This window comes from Camellia sinensis, chromosome 14 (assembly GCF_055761805.1).
Source record: "Camellia sinensis isolate YWXY chromosome 14, ASM5576180v1, whole genome shotgun sequence".
Taxonomy (NCBI): domain Eukaryota; kingdom Viridiplantae; phylum Streptophyta; class Magnoliopsida; order Ericales; family Theaceae; genus Camellia; species Camellia sinensis.
The window spans coordinates 103,202,995-103,218,005 of NC_138974.1; the positions used below are offsets into that span (position 1 = coordinate 103,202,995).

Consider the following 15,011-nt stretch of genomic DNA (forward strand, 5'->3'; position numbering starts at 1 on the left):
TTCATTTTTTCCCCCGTCTGCTGCTTCAAACAATAAAGTCGCGGTTAATCTTCAGGTGCGATCATACCAGCAGTAATCAACCAGATCCCATCAGAACTCCGCAGTTAAGCGTGCTTGGGTGAGAGTAGTACTAGGATGGGTGACCCCCTGGGAAGTCCTCGTGTTGCACCCCTTTTTCTACCCCCCTCCCCATTTTTTTTTTCGCCGGACGGCCTGTCCTATTTTTAGCCCATTCAATTGCCTTTGCCTCCTTTTCGACAAACTTCTCCCTTTTAAACCATTTCCAGATTATCCTATTCCATTCAATTTCATTTTTTCCCCTGTCTGCTGCTTAAAACAATAGAGTCACGGTTAATCTTCGGGTGCGATCATACCAGCAGTAATGCACCGGATCCCATCAGAACTCCGCAGTTAAGCGGGCTTGGGCGAGAGTAGTACTACGATGGGTGACCCCCTGGGAAGTCCTCGTGTTGCACCCCTTTTTCCACCCCCCTCCCCTTTTTTTTTTCCCTGGACAGCCTGTCCGATTTTTAGCCCATTCAATCGCCTTCGCCTCCTTTTCGACAAACTTCTCCCTTTTAAACCATTTCCAGAATATCCTGTTCCATTCAATTTCATTTTTTCCCCCATCTACGGCTTAAAACAATAAAGTCGCGGTTAATCTCCGGGTGCGATCATACCAGCACTAATGCACCGGATCCCATCAAAACTCCGCCGTTAAGCGTGCATGGGCGAGAGTAGTACTAGGATGGGTGACCACCTGGGAAGTCCTCGTGTTACACCCCTTTTTCCACCCCCCCTCCCCTTTTTGTTTTTCCCCGGACAGCCTGTCCGATTTTTAGCCCATTCAATCGCCTTCGCCTCCTTTTCGACAAACTTCTCCCTTTTAAAACATTTCCAGATTATCCTGTTCCATTCAATTTCATTTTTTCCCCCGTCTACTGCTTAAAACAATAAAGTCCCGGTTAATCTTCGGGTGCGATCATACCAGCACTAATGCACCGGATCCCAACAGAACTCCGCAGTTAAGCGTGCTTGGGCTAGAGTAGTACTAGGATGGGTGACCCCCTGGGAAGTCCTCGTGTTGCACCCCTTTTTCCACCGCCCCTCTCCTTTTTTTTTTTCCCCGGACAGCCTGTCCGATTTTTAGCCCATTCAATCGCCTTCCCCTCCTTTTCGACAAACTTCTCCCTTTTAAACCATTTCCAGATTATCCGGTTCCATTCAATTTCATTTTTTCCCCCGTCTGCTGCTTAAAACAATAAAGTCGCGGTTAATCTTCGGGTGCGATCATACCAGCACTAATGCACCGGATCCCATCCGAACTCCGCAGTTAAGCGTGCTTGGGCGAGAGTAGTAGTAGGATGGGTGACCCCCTGGGAAGTCCTCATGTTGCACCCCTTTTTCCAAAGCCCCTCCCCCTTTTTTTTTTCCCCGGACAGCCTGTCCGATTTTTAGCCCATTCAATCGCCTTCGCCTCCTTTTCGACAAACTTATCCTTTTTAAACCATTTCCAGATTATCCTGTTCCATTCAATTTCATTTTTTCCCCCGTCTGCTGCTTAAAAAAATAAAGTCGCGGTTAATCTTTGGGTGCGATCATACCAGCACTAATGCACCGGATCCCATCAGAACTCCGCAGTTAAGCGTGCTTGGGCGAGAGTAGTACTAGGATGGGTGACCCCCTGGGAAGTCCTCGTGTTGCACCCCTTTTTCCACCCCCCCTCCCCTTTTTTTTCCCCAGACAGCCTGTCCGATTTTTAGCCGATTCAATCGCCTTGGCCTCCTTTTCGACAAACTTCTCCCTTTTAAACCATTTCCAGATTATCCTGTTCCATTTAATTTCATTTTTTCCCCTGTCTACTGCTTAAAACAATAAAGTCGCGGTTAATCTTCGGGTGCGATCATACCAGCACTAATGCACCGGATCCCATCAGAACTTCGCAGTGAAGCGTGCTCGGGCAAGAGTAGTACTAGGATGGGTGACCCCCTGGGAAGTCCTCGTGTTGCACACCTTTTTCCACCCCCCGTCCCCTTTTTTTTTTTTCCCGGAAAGCCTGTCCGATTTTTAGCCCATTCAATCGCCTTCGCCGTCTTTTCGACAAACTTCTCCGTTTTAAACCATTTCCAGATTATACTGTTCCATTCAACTTCATTATTTCCCCCGTCTACTGCTTAAAACAATAAAGTCGCGGTAAATCTTCGGGTGCGGTCATACCAGCTCTAATGCACCGGATCCCATCAGAACTCCGCAGTTAAGCGTGCTTGGGCGAGAGTAGTACTAGGATGGGTGTCCCCCTGGGAAGTCCTCGTGTTGCACCCCTTTTTTCACCCCCCTCCCCTTTTTTTTTTTCCCCGGACAGCCTGTCCGATTTTTAGCCCATTCAATCGCCTTCGCCTTCTTTTCGACAAACTTCTCCCTTTTAAAACATTTCCAGATTATCCTGTTCCACTCAATTTCATTTTTTCCCCCGTCTACTGCCTAAAACAATAAAGTCGCGGTTAATCTTCGGGTGCGATCATACCAGCACTAATGCACCGGATCCCATCAGAACTCCGCCGTTAAGCGTGCTTGGGCGGGAGTAGTACTAGGATGGGTGACCCCCTGGGAAGTCCTCGTGTTGCACCCCTTTTTTCACCCCCCCCTCCCCCTTTTTTTTTTCCCCAGACTGCCTGTCCGATTTTTAGCCCATTCAATCGCCTTCGCCTCCTTTTCGACAAACTTCTCCCTTTTAAACCATTTCCAGATTATCCTGTTCCATTCAATTTCATTTTTTTCCCCCCGTCTACTTCTTGAAACAATAAAGTCGCGGTTAATCTTCGGGTGCGATCATACCAGCACTAATGCACCGGATCCCATCAGAACTCCGCAGTTAAGCGTGCTTGGGCGAGAGTAGTACTAGGATGGGTGACCCCCTGGGAAGTCCTCGTGTTGCACCCCTTTTTCAACCGCCCCTCCCCCCTTTTTTTTTTTCCCCGGACAGCCTGTCCGATTTTTAGCGCATTCAATCGCCTTCGCCTCCTTTTCGACAAACTTCTCCCTTTTAAACCATTTCCAGATTATCCTGTTCCATTCAATTTCATTTTTTACCCTGTCTGCTGCTTAAAACAATAAAGTCGCGGTTAATCTTCGGGTGCGATCATACCAGCACTAATGCACCGGATCCCATCCGAACTCCGCAGTTAAGCGTGCATGGGCGAGAGTAGTACTAGGATGGGTGTCCCCCTGGGAAGTCCTCGTGTTGCACCCCTTTTTCCACCCCCCGTCCCCTTTTTTTTTTTCCCCGGACAGCTTGTCCGATTTTTATCCCATTCAATCGCCTTCGCCTCCTTTTCGACAAACTTCTCCCTTTTAAACCATTTCCAGATTATCCTGTTCCATCCAATTTCATTTTTTCCCCCGTCTGCTGCTTAAAACAATAAAGTCGCGGTTAATCTTCGGGTGCGATCATACCAGCACTAATGCACCGGATCCCATCAGAACTCCGCAGTTAAGCGTGCTTGGGCGAGAGTAGTACTAGGATGGGTGACCCCCTGGGAAGTCCTCGTGTTGCACCCCTTTTTCCACCCCCCTCTCCTTTTTTTTTTCCCCGGACAGCCTGTCCGATTTTTAGCCCATTCAATCGCCTTCGCCTTCTTTTCGACAAACTTCTCCCTTTTAAACCATTTCCAGATTATTCTGTTCCGTTCAATTTCATTTTTTCCCCCGTCTACTGCTTAAAACAATAAAGTCGCGATTAATCTTCGGGTGCGATCATACCAGCACTAATGCACCGGATCCCATCAGAACTACGCAGTTAAGCGTGCTTGGGCGAGAGTGGCACTAGGATGGGTGACCCCCTAGGAAGTCCTCGTGTTGCACACCTTATTGCACCCCCCTCCCCTTTGTTTTTTCCCCGCACAGCCCGTCCGATTTTTAGCCCATTCAATCGCCTTCGCCTCCTTTTCGACAAACTTCTCCGTTTTAAACCATTTCCAGAATATCCGGTTCCATTCAATTTCATTATTTCCCCCCGTCTGCTGCATAAAACAATAAAGTCGCGGTTAATATTCGGGTGCGGTCATACCAGCTCTAATGCACCGGATCCCATCAGAACTCCGCAGTTAAGCGTGCTTGGGCGAGAGAAGTACTAGGATGGGTGTCCCCCTGGGAAGTCCTCGTGTCGCACCCCTTTTTCCACCCCCCCTCCCCTTTTTTTTTTTCCCTGGACAGCCTGTCCGATTTTGAGCCCATTCAATCGCCTTCGCCTTCTTTTCGAGAAACTTCTCCCTTTTAAACCATTTCCAGATTATCTTGTTCAATTCAATTTCATTTTTTCCCCCGTCTACTGTTTAAAACAATAAAGTCGCGGTTAATCTTCGGGTGTGATCATACCAGCACTAATGCACCGGATCCCATCAGAACTCCGCAGTTAAGCGTGCTTGGGCGAGAGTGGTACTAGGATGGGTGACCCCCTAGGAAGTCCTCGTGTTGCACCCCTTTTCCCACCCCCCCTCCCCCTTTTTTTTTTCCCTGGACAGCCTGTCCGATTTTTAGCCCATTCAATCGCCTTCGCCTCCTTTTCGACAAACTTCTCCCTTTTAAACCATTTCCAGATTATCCTGTTCCATTCAATTTCATTTTTTCCCCCGTCTGCTGCTTAAAAAATAAAGTCGCGGTTAATCTTTGGGTGCGATCATACCAACACTAATGCACCGGATCCCATCAGAACTCCGCAGTTAAGCGTGCTTGGGCGAGAGTAGTACTAGGATGGGTGACCCCCTGGGAAGTCCTCGTGTTACACCCTTTTTCCACCCCAACTCCCCATTTTTTTTTCCCCGGACAGCCTGTCCGATTTTTAGCCCATTCAATCGCCTTCGCCTCCTTTTCGACAAACTTCTCCCTTTTAAACCATTTCCAGATTATGCTGTTCCATTCAATTTCATTTTTTCCCCCGTCTGCTGCTTAAAACAATAAAGTCGCTGTTAATCTTCGGGTGCGATCATACCAGCACTAATGCACCGGATCACATCAGAACTCTGCAGTTAAGCGTGCTTGGGCGAGAGTGGTACTAGGATGGGTGACCCCCTGGGAAGTCCTCGTGTTGTACCACTTTTTCCACCCCCCTCCCCATTTTTTTTTTCCCCGGACAGCCTGTCCGATTTTTAGCCCATTCAATCGCCTTCGCCTCCTTTTCGACAAACTTCTCCCTTTTAAACCATTTCCAGATTATCCTGTTCCATTCATTTCATTTTTCCCGCCCATCTACTGCTTGAAACGATAAAGTCGCGGTTAATCTTCGGGTGCGATCATACCAGCACTAATGCACCGGATCCCATCAGAACTCCGCAGTTAAGCGTGCTTGGGCGAGAGTCGTACTAGGATGGGTGATCCCCTTGGAAGTCCTCGTGTTGCACCCCCTTTTCCACCGCCCCTCCCCATTTTTTTTTTCCCCGGACAGCCTGTCCGATTTTTAGCGCATTCAATCGCCTTCGCCTCCTTTTCGACAAACTTCTCCCTTTTGAACCATTTCCAGATTATCCTGTTCCATTCAATTTCATTTTTTACCCCGTCTGCTGCTTAAAACAATAAAGTCGCGGTTAATCTTCGGGTGCGAGCATACCAGCACTAATGCACCGGATCCCATCCGAACTCCGCAGTTAAGCGTGCTTGGGCGAGAGTAGTACTAGGATGGGTGTCCCCCTGGGAAGTCCTCGTGTTGCACCCCTTTTTCCACCCCCCTCCCCCTTTTTTTTTCCCTGGACAGCCTGTCCGATTTTTAGCCCATTCAATCGCCTTCGCCTCCTTTTCGACAAACTTCTCCCTTTTAAACCATTTCCAGATTATCCTGTTCCATTCAATTTCATTTTTTCCCCCGTCTGCTGCTTAAAACAATAAATTCGCGGTTAATCTTCGGGTGCGATCATACCAACACGAATGCACCGGATCCCATCAGAACTCCGCAGTTAAGCTTGCCTGGGCGAGAGTAGTACTAGGATGGGTGACCCCCTGCGAAGTCCTCGTGTTACACCCTTTTTCCACCCCAACTCCCCATTTTTTTTCCCCGGACAGCCTGTCCGATTTTTAGCCCAATCAATCGCCTTCGCCTCCTTTTCGACAAACTTCTCCCTTTTAAACCATTTCCATATTATCCTGTTCCATTCAATTTCATTTTTTCCCCCGTCTGCTGCTTAAAACAATAAAGTCGCGGTTAATCTTCGGGTGCGATCATACCAGCACTAATGCACCGGATCCCATCAGAACTCCGCAGTTAAGCGTGCTTGGGCGAGAGTAGTACTAGGATGGGTGACCCCCTGGGAAGTCCTCGTGTTGTACCCCTTTTTCCACCCCCCCTCCCTTTTTTTTTTTCCCCGGACAGCCTGTCCGATTTTTAGCCCATTCAATCGCCTTCGCCTCCTTTTCGACAAACTTCTCCCTTTTAAACCATTTCCAGAATATCCTGTTCCATTCAATTTCATTTTTTCCCCCGTCTGCTGCTTAAAACAATAAAGTCGCGGTTAATCTTCGGGTGCGATCATACCAGCACTAATGCACCGGATCCCATCAGAACTCCGCAGTTAAGCATGCTTGGGCGAGAGTAGTACTAGGATGGGTGACCCCCTGGGAAGTCCTCGTGTTGTACCCCTTTTTCCACCCCCCCTTCCCTTTTTTTTTTTCTCCCGGACAGCCTGTCTGATTTTTAGCCCATTCAATCGCCTTCGCCTCCTTTTCGACAAACTTCTCCCTTTTAAACCATTTCCAGATTATCCTGTTCCTTTTAATTTCATTTTTTCCCCGTCTGCTGCTTAAAACAATAAAGTCGCGGTTACTCTTCGGGTGCGATCATACCAGCACTAATGCACCGGATCCCATCAGAACTCCGCAGTTAAGCGTGCTTGGGCGAGAGTAGTACTAGGATGGGTGACCCCCTGGGAAGTCCTCGTGTTGCACCCCTTTTTCCACCCCCCTCCCTTTTTTTTTTTCCCCGGACAGCCTGTCCGATTTTTAGCCCATTCTATCGCCTTCGCCTCCTTTTCGACAAACTTCTCCCTTTTAAACCATTTCCAGATTATCCTGTTCCATTCAATTTCATTTTTTTCCCCGTCTGCTGCTTAAAACAATAAAGTCGCGGTTAATCTTCGGGTGCGATCATACCAGTACTAATGCACCGGATCCCATCAGAACTCCACAGTTAAGCGTGCTTGGGCGAGAGTAGTACTAAGATAGGTGACCCCCTCTGAAGTCCTCGTGTTGCACCCCTTTTTCCACCCGCCCTCCCCTTTTTTTTTTCCCCGGACAGCCTGTCCGATTTTTAGCCCATTCAATCGCCTTCGCCTCCTTTTCGACAAACTTCTCCCTTTTAAACCATTTCCAGATTATCCTGTTCCATTCAATTTCATTTTTTCCCCCGTCTGCTGCTTCAAACAATAAAGTCGCGGTTAATCTTCGGGTGCGATCATACCAGCACTAATGCACCGGATCCCATCAGAATTCCGCAGTTAAGCGTGCTTGGGCGAGAGTAGTAATAGGATGGGTGACCCCCTGGGAAGTCCTCGTGTTGCACCCCTTTTTCCATCCCCTTCCCCTCTTTTTTTTTCCCCGGACAGCCTGTCCGATTTTTAGCCCATTCAACCGTCTTCGCCTCCGTTTCGACAAACTTCTCCCTTTTAAACCATTTCCAGATTATCCTGTTCCATTCAATTTAATTTTTTTCCCCGCCTACTGCTTAAAACAATAACGTCGCGATTAATCTTCGGGTGCGGTCATACCAGCACTAATGCACCGGATCCCATCAGAACTCCGCAGTTAAGCGTGCTTGGGCGAGAGTAGTACTAGGATGGGTGACCCCCTGGGAAGTCCTCGTGTTGTACCCCTTTTTCCACCCCCCCCTTTTTTTTTTTTCCAAGGACAGCCTGTCCGATTTTTAGGCCATTCAATCGCCTTCGCCTCCTTTTCGACAAACTTCTCCCTTTTAAACCATTTCCAGATTATCCTGTTCCATTCAATTTCATTTTTTCCCCTGTCTGCTGCTTAAAACAATAAAGTCGCGGTTAATCTTCGGGTGCGATCATACCAGCACTAATGCACCGAATCCCATCAGAACTCCGCAGTTAAGCGGGCTTGGGCGATAGTAGTACTAGGATGGGTGACCCCCTGGGAAGTCCTCGTGTTGCACCCCTTTTTCCACCCCCCCTCCCATTTTTTTTTTCCCCAGACAGCCTGTCCGATTTTTAGCCCATTCAATCACCTTGTCCTCCTTTTCGACAAATTCTCCGTTTTAAACCATTTTCAGATTATCCTGTTCCATTCAATTTCATTTTTTTCCCCGTCTGCTGCTTAAAACAATAAAGTCGCGGTTAATCTTCGGGTGCGATCATACCAGCACTAATGCACCGGATCCCATCAGAACTCCGCAGTTAAGCGTGCTTGGGCGAGAGTAGTACTAGGATGGGTGACCCCCTGGGAAGTCCTCGTGTTGCACCCCTTTTTCCACCCCCTTTTTTTTTTTCCCCGGACAGCCTGTCCGATTTTTAGTCCATTCAATCGCCTTCGCCTCCTTTTCGACAAACTTCTCCCTTTTAAACCATTTCCAGATTATCCTGTTCCATTCAATTTCATTTTTTTCCCCGTCTGCTGCTTAAAACAATAAAGTCGCGGTTAATCTTCGGGTGCGATCACACCAGCACTAATGCACCGGATCCCATCAGAACTCCGCAGTTAAGCGTGCTTAGGCGAGAGTAGTACTAGGATGGGTGACCCCCTGGGAAGTCCTCGTGTTGCACCCCTTTTTCCACCCCCCCTCCCCTTTTATTTTTTCCCCGGACAGCTTGTCCGATTTTTAGCCCATCCAATCGGCTTCGCCTCCTTTTCGACAAACTTCTCCCTTTTAAACCATTTCCAGATTATCCTGTTCCATTCAATTTCATTTTTCCCCCCGTCTGCTGCTTAAAACAATAAGGTCGCGGTTCATCTTCGGGTGCGATCACACCAGCACTAATGCACCGGATCCCATCAGAACTCCGCAGTTAAGCGTGCTTGGGCGAGAGTAGTGCTAGGATGGGTGACCCCCTGGGAAGTCCTCGTGTTGCACCCCTTTTTCCACCCCCCCTTTTTTTTTCCCCGGACAGCCTGTCCGATTTTTAGCCCATTCAATCGCCTTCGCCTCCTTTTCGACAAACTTCTCCCTTTTAAACCATTTCCAGATTATCCTGTTCCATTCAATTTCATTTTTTCCCCCGTCTGCTGCTTAAAACAATAAAGTCGCGGTTAATCTTCGGGTGCGATCACACCAGCACTAATGCACCGGATCCCATCAGAACTCCACAGTTAAGCGTGCTTGGGCGAGAGTAGTACTAGGATGGGTGACCCGCTGGGAAGTCCTCGTGTTGCACCCCTTTTTCCACCGCCCCTCCCCTTTTTTTTTTTCCCCGGACAGCCTTTCCGATTTTCAGCCCATTCAATTGCCTTCGCCTCCTATTCGACAAACTTCTCCCTTTTAAACCATTTCCAGATTATCCTGTTCCATTCAATTTCATTTTTTCCCCCGTCTGCTGCTTAAAACAATAAAGTCGCGGTTAATCTTTGGGTGCGATCATACCAGCACTAATGCACCGGATCCCATCAGAAGTCCGCAGTTAAGCGTGCTTGGGCGAGAGTAGTACTAGGATGGGTGACCCCCTGGGAAGTCCTCGTGTTGCACCCCTTTTTCCACCCCCCCTACCTTTTTTTTTTTCCCCGGACAGCCTGTCCGATTTTTAGCCCATTCAATCGCCTTCGCCTCCTTTTCGACAAACTTCTCCCTTTTAAACCATTTCCAGATTATCCTGTTCCATTCAATTTCATTTTTTTCCCCGTCTGCTGCTTAAAACAATAAAGTCGCGGTTAATATTCGGGTGCGATCATACCAGTACTAATGCACCAGATCCCATCAGAACTCCGCAGTTAAGCGTGCTTGGGCGAGAGTAGTACTAAGATAGGTGACCCCCTCGGAAGTCCTCGTGTTGCACCCCTTTTTCCACCCGCCCTCCCCTTTTTTTTTTCCCCGGACAGCCTGTCCGATTTTTAGCCCATTCAATCGCCTTCGCCTCCTTTTCGACAAACTTCTCCCTTTTAAACCATTTCCAGATTATCCTGTTCCATTCAATTTCATTTTTTCCCCCGTCTGCTGCTTCAAACAATAATGTCGCGGTTAATCTCCGGGTGCGATCATACCAGCACTAATGCACCGGATCCCATCAGAACTACGCAGTTAAGCGTGCTTGGGCGAGAGTAGTACTAGGATGGGTGACCACCTGGGAAGTCCTCGTGTTGCACCCCTTTTTCCACCCCCCCTCCCTTTTTTTTTTTCCCGGAGAGCCTATCCGATTTTTAGCCCATTCAATCGCCTTCGCCTCCTTTTCGACAAACTTCTCCCTTTTAAACCATTTCGAGATTATCCTGTTCCATTCAATTTCATTTTTTTCCCCATCTGCTGCTTAAAATAATAAAGTCGCGGTTAATCTTCGGGTGCAATCATACCAGCACTAATGCACCGAATCCCATCAGAACTCCGCAGTTAACCGTGCTTGGGCGGGAGTAGTACTAAGATGGGTGACCCCCTCGGAAGTCCTCGTGTTGCACCCCTTTTTCCACCCCCCTCCCCTTTTTTTTTTCCCCGGACTGCCTGTCCGATTTTTAGCCCATTCAATCGCCTTCGCCTCCTTTTCGACAAACTTCTCCCTTTCAAACCATTTCCAGATTATCCTGTTCGATTCAATTTCATTTTTTCCCCCGTCTGCTGCTTAGAACAATAAAGTCGCGGTTAATCTTCGGGTGCGATCATACCAGCACTAATGCACCGGATCCCATCAGAACTCCGCAGTTAAGTGTGCTTGGGCGAGAGTAGTACTAGGATGGGTGACCCCCTGGGAAGTCCTCGTGTTGCACCCTTTTTTCCACCCCCCCTCCCCTTTTTTTTTTTCCCCGGACAGCCTGTCCGATTTTTAGCCCATTCAATCGCCTTCGCCTCCTTTTCGACAAACTTCTCCCTTTTAAACCATTTCCAGATTATCCTGTTCCATTCAGTTTCATTTTTTCCCCCGTCTGCTGCTTAAAACAATAAAGTCGCGGTTAATCTTCGGGTGCGATCATACCAGCACTAATGCACCGGATCCCATCAGAACTCCGCAGTTAAGCGTGCTTGGGCGAGAGTAGTACTAGGATGGGTGACCCCCTGGGAAGTCCTCGTGTTGCACCCCTTTTTCCACCCCCCTTTTTTTTTTCCCCGGACAGCCTGTCCGATTTTTAGTCCATTCAATCGCCTTCGCCTCCTTTTCGACAAACTTCTCCCTTTTAAACCATTTCCAGATTATCCTGTTCCATTCAATTTCATTTTTTCCCCCGTCTGCTGCTTCAAACAATAAAGTCGCGGTTAATCTTCGGGTGCGATCACACCAGCACTAATGCACCGGATCCCATCAGAACTCCACAATTAAGCGTGCTTGGGCGAGAGTAGTACTAGGATGGGTGACCCGCTGGGAAGTCCTCGTGTTGCACCTCTTTTTCCACCGCCCCTCCCCTTTTTTTTTTTCCCCGGACAGCCTTTCCGATTTTCAGCCCATTCAATTGCCTTCGCCTCCTATTCGACAAACTTCTCCCTTTTAAACCATTTCCAGATTATCCTGTTCCATTCACTTTCATTTTTTCCCCCGTCTGCTGCTTAAAACAATAAAGGCGCGGTTAATCTTTGGGTGCGATCATACCAGCACTAATGCACCGGATCCCATCAGAACTCCGTAGTTAAGCGTGCTTGGGCGAGAGTAGTACTAGGATGGGTGACCCCCTGGGAAGTCCTCGTGTTGCACCCCTTTTTCCACCCCCCCCCCCTTTTTTTTTTCCCCGGACAGCCCGTCCAATTTTTAGCCCATTCAATCGCCTTCGCCTACTTTTCGACAGTCTTCTCCCTTTTAAACCATTTTCAGATAATCCTGCTCCATTCAATTTCAATTTTCCCCCGTATGCTGCTTAAAATAATAAAGTCGCGGTTAATCTTCGGGTGCGATCACACCAGCACTAATGCACCGGATCCCATCAGAACTCCGCAGTTAAGCGTGCTTAGGCGAGAGTAGTACTAGGATGGGTGACCCCCTGGGAAGTCCTCGTGTTGCACCCCTTTTTCCACCCCCCCTCCCCTTTTTTTTTTTCCCCGGACAGCCTGTCCGATTTTTAGCCCATTCAATCGGCTTCGCCTCCTTTTCGACAAACTTCTCCCTTTTAAACCATTTCCAGATTATCCTGTTCCATTCAATTTCATTTTTCCCCCCGTCTGCTGCTTAAAACAAAAAGGTCGCGGTTCATCTTCGGGTGCGATCACACCAGCACTAATGCACCGGATCCCATCAGAACTCCGCAGTTAAGCGTGCTTAGGCGAGAGTAGTACTAGGATGGGTGACCCGCTGGGAAGTCCTCGTGTTGCACCTCTTTTTCCACCGCCCCTCCCCTTTTTTTTTTTCCCCGGACAGCCTCTCCGATTTTTAGCCCGTTCAATCGCCTTCGCCTCCTTTTCGACAAACTTCTCCCTTTTAAACCATTTCCAGATTATCCTGTTCCATTCAATTTCATTTTTTCCGCCGTCTGCTGCTTAAAACAATAAAGTCGCGGTCAATCTTCGGGTGCGATCACACCAGCACTAATGCACCGGATCCCATCAGAACTCCACAGTTAAGCGTGCTTGGGCGAGAGTAGTACTAGGATGGGTGACCCGCTGGGAAGTCCTCGTGTTGCACCCCTTTTTCCACCGCCCCTCCCCTTTTTTTTTTTCCCCGGACAGCCTTTCCGATTTTCAGCCCATTCAATTGCCTTCGCCTCCTATTCGACAAACTTCTCCCTTTTAAACCATTTCCAGATTATCCTGTTCCATTCAATTTCATTTTTTACCCCGTCTGCTGCTTAAAACAATAAAGTCGCGGCTAATCTTTAGGTGCGATCATACCAGCACTAATGCACCGGATCCCATCAGAACTCCGCAGTTAAGCGTGCTTGGGCGAGAGTAGTACTAGGATGGGTGACCCCCTGGGAAGTCCTCGTGTTGCACCCCTTTTTCCACCCCCCCTTCGTTTTTTTTTTTTCCCCGGACAGCCTGTCCGATTTTTAGCCCATTCAATCGCCTTCGCCTCCTTTTCGACAAACTTCTCCCTTTTAAACCATTTCCAGATTATCCTGTTCCATTCAATTTCATTTTTTTCCCCGTCTGCTGCTTAAAACAATAAAGTCGCGGTTAATCTTCGGGTGCGACCATACCAGTACTAATGCACCGGATCCCATCAGAACTCCGCAGTTAAGCGTGCTTGGGCGAGAGTAGTGCTAAGATAGGTGACCCCCTCGGAAGTCCTCGTGTTGCACCCCTTTTTCCACCCGCCCTCCCCTTTTTTTTTTCCCCGGACAGCCTGTCCGATTTTTAGCCCATTCAATCGCCTTCGCCTCCTTTTCGACAAACTTCTCCCTTTTAAACCATTTCCAGATTATCCTGTTCCATTCAATTTCATTTTTTCCCCCGTCTGCTGCTTCAAACAATAAAGTCGCGGTTAATCTTCGGGTGCGATCATACCAGCACTAATGCACCGGATCCCATCAGAACTACGCAGTTAAGCGTGCTTGGGCGAGAGTAGTACTAGGATGGGTGACCACCTGGGAAGTCCTCGTGTTGCACCCCTTTTTCCACCCCCCTCCCTTTTTTTTTTTCCCGGAGAGCCTATCCGATTTTTAGCCCATTCAATCGCCTTCGCCTCCTTTTCGACAAACTTCTCCCTTTTAAACCATTTCCAGATTATCCTGTTCCATTCAATTTCATTTTTTTCCCCGTCTGCTGCTTAAAACAATAAAGTCGCGGTTAATCTTCGGGTGCAATCATACCAGCACTAATGCACCGGATCCCATCAGAACTCCGCAGTTAACCGTGCTTGGGCGGGAGTAGTACTAAGATGGGTGACCCCCTCGGAAGTCCTCGTGTTGCACCCCTTTTTCCACCCCCCCTCCCCTTTTTTTTTTCCCCGGACTGCCTGTCCGATTTTTAGCCCATTCAATCGCTTTCGCCTCCTTTTCGACAAACTTCTCCCTTTCGAACCATTTCCAGATTATCCTGTTCCATTCAATTTCATTTTTTCCCCCGTCTGCTTCTTAGAACAATAAAGTCACGGTTAATCTTCGGGTGCGATCATACCAGCACTAATGCACCGGATCCCATCAGAACTCCGCAGTTAAGCGTGCTTGGGCGAGAGTAGTACTAGGATGGGTGACCCCCTGGGAAGTCCTCGTGTTGCACCCTTTTTTCCACCCCCCCCTCCCCTTTTTTTTTTTCCCCGGACAACCTGTCCGATTTTTAGCCCATTCAATCGCCTTCGCCTCCTTTTCGACAAACTTCTCCCTTTTAAACCATTTCCAGATTATCCTGTTCCATTCAGTTTCATTTTTTCCCCCGTCTGCTGCTTAAAACAATAAAGTCACGGTTCATCTTCGGGTGCGATCATACCAGCACTAATGCACCGGATCCCATCAGAACTCCGCCGTTAAGCGTGCTTGGGCGAGAGTAGTACTAGGATGGGTGACCCCCTGGGAAGTCCTCGTGTTGCACCCCTTTTTCCACCCCCCCTCCCCTTTTTTTTTTTCGCCGGACAGCCTGTCCGATTTTTAGCCCAATCAATCGCCTTCGACTCCTTTTCGACAAACTTCTCCCTTTTAAACCATTTCCAGATTATCCTGTTCCTTTCAATTTCATTTTTTCCCCCGTGTGCTGCTTAAAACAATAAAGTCGCGGTTAATCTTCGGGTGCGATCATACCAGCACTAATGCACCGGATACCATCAGAACTCCGCAGTTAAGCGTGCTTGGACGAGAGTAGTACTAGGATGGGTGACCCCCTGGGAAGTCCTCGTGGTGCACCCCTTTTTCCACCCCACCTCCCCTTTTTTTTTTTCCCCGGACAGCCTGTCCGATTTTTAGCCCATTCAATCGCGTTCGCCTCCTTTTCGACAACCTTCACCCTTTTAAACTATTTA

The 15,011-nt window shown here is 48.4% G+C and overlaps 49 non-coding genes across 49 annotated transcripts; all 49 read left to right on the forward strand.

Moving 5' to 3' along the window:
* Nucleotides 1-53: 53 nt before the first annotated feature.
* On the forward strand, nt 54-172 carry LOC145812047 (5S ribosomal RNA). Its single transcript, XR_014355573.1, has one exon. It is a non-coding gene; the product is annotated as a 5S ribosomal RNA (ribosomal RNA).
* A 188-nt stretch (nt 173-360) lies between these two features.
* LOC145810947 (5S ribosomal RNA) lies at nt 361-479 on the forward strand. Its single transcript, XR_014354498.1, has one exon. It is a non-coding gene; the product is annotated as a 5S ribosomal RNA (ribosomal RNA).
* Nucleotides 480-666: 187 nt separating this feature from the next.
* Nucleotides 667-785, forward strand: LOC145811462 (5S ribosomal RNA). Its single transcript, XR_014355003.1, has one exon. It is a non-coding gene; the product is annotated as a 5S ribosomal RNA (ribosomal RNA).
* A 189-nt stretch (nt 786-974) lies between these two features.
* LOC145810681 (5S ribosomal RNA) lies at nt 975-1,093 on the forward strand. Its single transcript, XR_014354240.1, has one exon. It is a non-coding gene; the product is annotated as a 5S ribosomal RNA (ribosomal RNA).
* Nucleotides 1,094-1,282: 189 nt separating this feature from the next.
* LOC145810633 (5S ribosomal RNA) lies at nt 1,283-1,401 on the forward strand. The gene has a single exon (XR_014354194.1). It is a non-coding gene; the product is annotated as a 5S ribosomal RNA (ribosomal RNA).
* Nucleotides 1,402-1,590: 189 nt separating this feature from the next.
* LOC145810269 (5S ribosomal RNA) lies at nt 1,591-1,709 on the forward strand. Its single transcript, XR_014353845.1, has one exon. It is a non-coding gene; the product is annotated as a 5S ribosomal RNA (ribosomal RNA).
* A 186-nt stretch (nt 1,710-1,895) lies between these two features.
* LOC145811429 (5S ribosomal RNA) lies at nt 1,896-2,014 on the forward strand. Its single transcript, XR_014354971.1, has one exon. It is a non-coding gene; the product is annotated as a 5S ribosomal RNA (ribosomal RNA).
* Nucleotides 2,015-2,203: 189 nt separating this feature from the next.
* LOC145810534 (5S ribosomal RNA) lies at nt 2,204-2,322 on the forward strand. The gene has a single exon (XR_014354098.1). It is a non-coding gene; the product is annotated as a 5S ribosomal RNA (ribosomal RNA).
* A 188-nt stretch (nt 2,323-2,510) lies between these two features.
* LOC145809580 (5S ribosomal RNA) lies at nt 2,511-2,629 on the forward strand. The gene has a single exon (XR_014353141.1). It is a non-coding gene; the product is annotated as a 5S ribosomal RNA (ribosomal RNA).
* A 192-nt stretch (nt 2,630-2,821) lies between these two features.
* On the forward strand, nt 2,822-2,940 carry LOC145810381 (5S ribosomal RNA). Its single transcript, XR_014353951.1, has one exon. It is a non-coding gene; the product is annotated as a 5S ribosomal RNA (ribosomal RNA).
* Nucleotides 2,941-3,131: 191 nt separating this feature from the next.
* On the forward strand, nt 3,132-3,250 carry LOC145809683 (5S ribosomal RNA). Its single transcript, XR_014353245.1, has one exon. It is a non-coding gene; the product is annotated as a 5S ribosomal RNA (ribosomal RNA).
* Nucleotides 3,251-3,439: 189 nt separating this feature from the next.
* LOC145810492 (5S ribosomal RNA) lies at nt 3,440-3,558 on the forward strand. Its single transcript, XR_014354058.1, has one exon. It is a non-coding gene; the product is annotated as a 5S ribosomal RNA (ribosomal RNA).
* Nucleotides 3,559-3,745: 187 nt separating this feature from the next.
* On the forward strand, nt 3,746-3,864 carry LOC145812080 (5S ribosomal RNA). Its single transcript, XR_014355605.1, has one exon. It is a non-coding gene; the product is annotated as a 5S ribosomal RNA (ribosomal RNA).
* A 188-nt stretch (nt 3,865-4,052) lies between these two features.
* On the forward strand, nt 4,053-4,171 carry LOC145810627 (5S ribosomal RNA). The gene has a single exon (XR_014354188.1). It is a non-coding gene; the product is annotated as a 5S ribosomal RNA (ribosomal RNA).
* A 189-nt stretch (nt 4,172-4,360) lies between these two features.
* On the forward strand, nt 4,361-4,479 carry LOC145810461 (5S ribosomal RNA). Its single transcript, XR_014354028.1, has one exon. It is a non-coding gene; the product is annotated as a 5S ribosomal RNA (ribosomal RNA).
* A 188-nt stretch (nt 4,480-4,667) lies between these two features.
* On the forward strand, nt 4,668-4,786 carry LOC145810866 (5S ribosomal RNA). The gene has a single exon (XR_014354420.1). It is a non-coding gene; the product is annotated as a 5S ribosomal RNA (ribosomal RNA).
* Nucleotides 4,787-4,973: 187 nt separating this feature from the next.
* LOC145811698 (5S ribosomal RNA) lies at nt 4,974-5,092 on the forward strand. Its single transcript, XR_014355233.1, has one exon. It is a non-coding gene; the product is annotated as a 5S ribosomal RNA (ribosomal RNA).
* Nucleotides 5,093-5,280: 188 nt separating this feature from the next.
* Nucleotides 5,281-5,399, forward strand: LOC145810867 (5S ribosomal RNA). Its single transcript, XR_014354421.1, has one exon. It is a non-coding gene; the product is annotated as a 5S ribosomal RNA (ribosomal RNA).
* A 189-nt stretch (nt 5,400-5,588) lies between these two features.
* LOC145810041 (5S ribosomal RNA) lies at nt 5,589-5,707 on the forward strand. Its single transcript, XR_014353608.1, has one exon. It is a non-coding gene; the product is annotated as a 5S ribosomal RNA (ribosomal RNA).
* Nucleotides 5,708-5,894: 187 nt separating this feature from the next.
* On the forward strand, nt 5,895-6,013 carry LOC145811641 (5S ribosomal RNA). Its single transcript, XR_014355178.1, has one exon. It is a non-coding gene; the product is annotated as a 5S ribosomal RNA (ribosomal RNA).
* A 186-nt stretch (nt 6,014-6,199) lies between these two features.
* On the forward strand, nt 6,200-6,318 carry LOC145809535 (5S ribosomal RNA). Its single transcript, XR_014353095.1, has one exon. It is a non-coding gene; the product is annotated as a 5S ribosomal RNA (ribosomal RNA).
* Nucleotides 6,319-6,506: 188 nt separating this feature from the next.
* On the forward strand, nt 6,507-6,625 carry LOC145810478 (5S ribosomal RNA). The gene has a single exon (XR_014354045.1). It is a non-coding gene; the product is annotated as a 5S ribosomal RNA (ribosomal RNA).
* Nucleotides 6,626-6,814: 189 nt separating this feature from the next.
* LOC145810605 (5S ribosomal RNA) lies at nt 6,815-6,933 on the forward strand. The gene has a single exon (XR_014354166.1). It is a non-coding gene; the product is annotated as a 5S ribosomal RNA (ribosomal RNA).
* Nucleotides 6,934-7,120: 187 nt separating this feature from the next.
* Nucleotides 7,121-7,239, forward strand: LOC145811722 (5S ribosomal RNA). The gene has a single exon (XR_014355256.1). It is a non-coding gene; the product is annotated as a 5S ribosomal RNA (ribosomal RNA).
* A 188-nt stretch (nt 7,240-7,427) lies between these two features.
* Nucleotides 7,428-7,546, forward strand: LOC145810752 (5S ribosomal RNA). Its single transcript, XR_014354308.1, has one exon. It is a non-coding gene; the product is annotated as a 5S ribosomal RNA (ribosomal RNA).
* A 188-nt stretch (nt 7,547-7,734) lies between these two features.
* Nucleotides 7,735-7,853, forward strand: LOC145809967 (5S ribosomal RNA). The gene has a single exon (XR_014353534.1). It is a non-coding gene; the product is annotated as a 5S ribosomal RNA (ribosomal RNA).
* Nucleotides 7,854-8,039: 186 nt separating this feature from the next.
* LOC145811626 (5S ribosomal RNA) lies at nt 8,040-8,158 on the forward strand. Its single transcript, XR_014355164.1, has one exon. It is a non-coding gene; the product is annotated as a 5S ribosomal RNA (ribosomal RNA).
* Nucleotides 8,159-8,345: 187 nt separating this feature from the next.
* LOC145810715 (5S ribosomal RNA) lies at nt 8,346-8,464 on the forward strand. The gene has a single exon (XR_014354272.1). It is a non-coding gene; the product is annotated as a 5S ribosomal RNA (ribosomal RNA).
* Nucleotides 8,465-8,646: 182 nt separating this feature from the next.
* Nucleotides 8,647-8,765, forward strand: LOC145810500 (5S ribosomal RNA). Its single transcript, XR_014354066.1, has one exon. It is a non-coding gene; the product is annotated as a 5S ribosomal RNA (ribosomal RNA).
* Nucleotides 8,766-8,954: 189 nt separating this feature from the next.
* LOC145810528 (5S ribosomal RNA) lies at nt 8,955-9,073 on the forward strand. The gene has a single exon (XR_014354092.1). It is a non-coding gene; the product is annotated as a 5S ribosomal RNA (ribosomal RNA).
* A 182-nt stretch (nt 9,074-9,255) lies between these two features.
* Nucleotides 9,256-9,374, forward strand: LOC145810727 (5S ribosomal RNA). The gene has a single exon (XR_014354284.1). It is a non-coding gene; the product is annotated as a 5S ribosomal RNA (ribosomal RNA).
* A 189-nt stretch (nt 9,375-9,563) lies between these two features.
* On the forward strand, nt 9,564-9,682 carry LOC145810113 (5S ribosomal RNA). The gene has a single exon (XR_014353679.1). It is a non-coding gene; the product is annotated as a 5S ribosomal RNA (ribosomal RNA).
* A 188-nt stretch (nt 9,683-9,870) lies between these two features.
* LOC145811465 (5S ribosomal RNA) lies at nt 9,871-9,989 on the forward strand. The gene has a single exon (XR_014355005.1). It is a non-coding gene; the product is annotated as a 5S ribosomal RNA (ribosomal RNA).
* A 188-nt stretch (nt 9,990-10,177) lies between these two features.
* Nucleotides 10,178-10,296, forward strand: LOC145810244 (5S ribosomal RNA). The gene has a single exon (XR_014353820.1). It is a non-coding gene; the product is annotated as a 5S ribosomal RNA (ribosomal RNA).
* A 187-nt stretch (nt 10,297-10,483) lies between these two features.
* Nucleotides 10,484-10,602, forward strand: LOC145811496 (5S ribosomal RNA). The gene has a single exon (XR_014355036.1). It is a non-coding gene; the product is annotated as a 5S ribosomal RNA (ribosomal RNA).
* Nucleotides 10,603-10,789: 187 nt separating this feature from the next.
* LOC145809270 (5S ribosomal RNA) lies at nt 10,790-10,908 on the forward strand. The gene has a single exon (XR_014352784.1). It is a non-coding gene; the product is annotated as a 5S ribosomal RNA (ribosomal RNA).
* Nucleotides 10,909-11,097: 189 nt separating this feature from the next.
* Nucleotides 11,098-11,216, forward strand: LOC145810823 (5S ribosomal RNA). The gene has a single exon (XR_014354378.1). It is a non-coding gene; the product is annotated as a 5S ribosomal RNA (ribosomal RNA).
* Nucleotides 11,217-11,398: 182 nt separating this feature from the next.
* LOC145811617 (5S ribosomal RNA) lies at nt 11,399-11,517 on the forward strand. The gene has a single exon (XR_014355155.1). It is a non-coding gene; the product is annotated as a 5S ribosomal RNA (ribosomal RNA).
* Nucleotides 11,518-11,706: 189 nt separating this feature from the next.
* LOC145808932 (5S ribosomal RNA) lies at nt 11,707-11,825 on the forward strand. Its single transcript, XR_014352420.1, has one exon. It is a non-coding gene; the product is annotated as a 5S ribosomal RNA (ribosomal RNA).
* A 186-nt stretch (nt 11,826-12,011) lies between these two features.
* On the forward strand, nt 12,012-12,130 carry LOC145810501 (5S ribosomal RNA). The gene has a single exon (XR_014354067.1). It is a non-coding gene; the product is annotated as a 5S ribosomal RNA (ribosomal RNA).
* Nucleotides 12,131-12,319: 189 nt separating this feature from the next.
* Nucleotides 12,320-12,438, forward strand: LOC145811261 (5S ribosomal RNA). Its single transcript, XR_014354805.1, has one exon. It is a non-coding gene; the product is annotated as a 5S ribosomal RNA (ribosomal RNA).
* Nucleotides 12,439-12,627: 189 nt separating this feature from the next.
* Nucleotides 12,628-12,746, forward strand: LOC145810728 (5S ribosomal RNA). The gene has a single exon (XR_014354285.1). It is a non-coding gene; the product is annotated as a 5S ribosomal RNA (ribosomal RNA).
* A 189-nt stretch (nt 12,747-12,935) lies between these two features.
* Nucleotides 12,936-13,054, forward strand: LOC145809392 (5S ribosomal RNA). Its single transcript, XR_014352931.1, has one exon. It is a non-coding gene; the product is annotated as a 5S ribosomal RNA (ribosomal RNA).
* Nucleotides 13,055-13,243: 189 nt separating this feature from the next.
* LOC145811494 (5S ribosomal RNA) lies at nt 13,244-13,362 on the forward strand. Its single transcript, XR_014355034.1, has one exon. It is a non-coding gene; the product is annotated as a 5S ribosomal RNA (ribosomal RNA).
* Nucleotides 13,363-13,550: 188 nt separating this feature from the next.
* LOC145810245 (5S ribosomal RNA) lies at nt 13,551-13,669 on the forward strand. The gene has a single exon (XR_014353821.1). It is a non-coding gene; the product is annotated as a 5S ribosomal RNA (ribosomal RNA).
* Nucleotides 13,670-13,855: 186 nt separating this feature from the next.
* LOC145810740 (5S ribosomal RNA) lies at nt 13,856-13,974 on the forward strand. Its single transcript, XR_014354296.1, has one exon. It is a non-coding gene; the product is annotated as a 5S ribosomal RNA (ribosomal RNA).
* A 188-nt stretch (nt 13,975-14,162) lies between these two features.
* On the forward strand, nt 14,163-14,281 carry LOC145808982 (5S ribosomal RNA). Its single transcript, XR_014352474.1, has one exon. It is a non-coding gene; the product is annotated as a 5S ribosomal RNA (ribosomal RNA).
* A 190-nt stretch (nt 14,282-14,471) lies between these two features.
* LOC145809442 (5S ribosomal RNA) lies at nt 14,472-14,590 on the forward strand. Its single transcript, XR_014352991.1, has one exon. It is a non-coding gene; the product is annotated as a 5S ribosomal RNA (ribosomal RNA).
* A 189-nt stretch (nt 14,591-14,779) lies between these two features.
* Nucleotides 14,780-14,898, forward strand: LOC145811294 (5S ribosomal RNA). The gene has a single exon (XR_014354838.1). It is a non-coding gene; the product is annotated as a 5S ribosomal RNA (ribosomal RNA).
* Nucleotides 14,899-15,011: the final 113 nt, after the last annotated feature.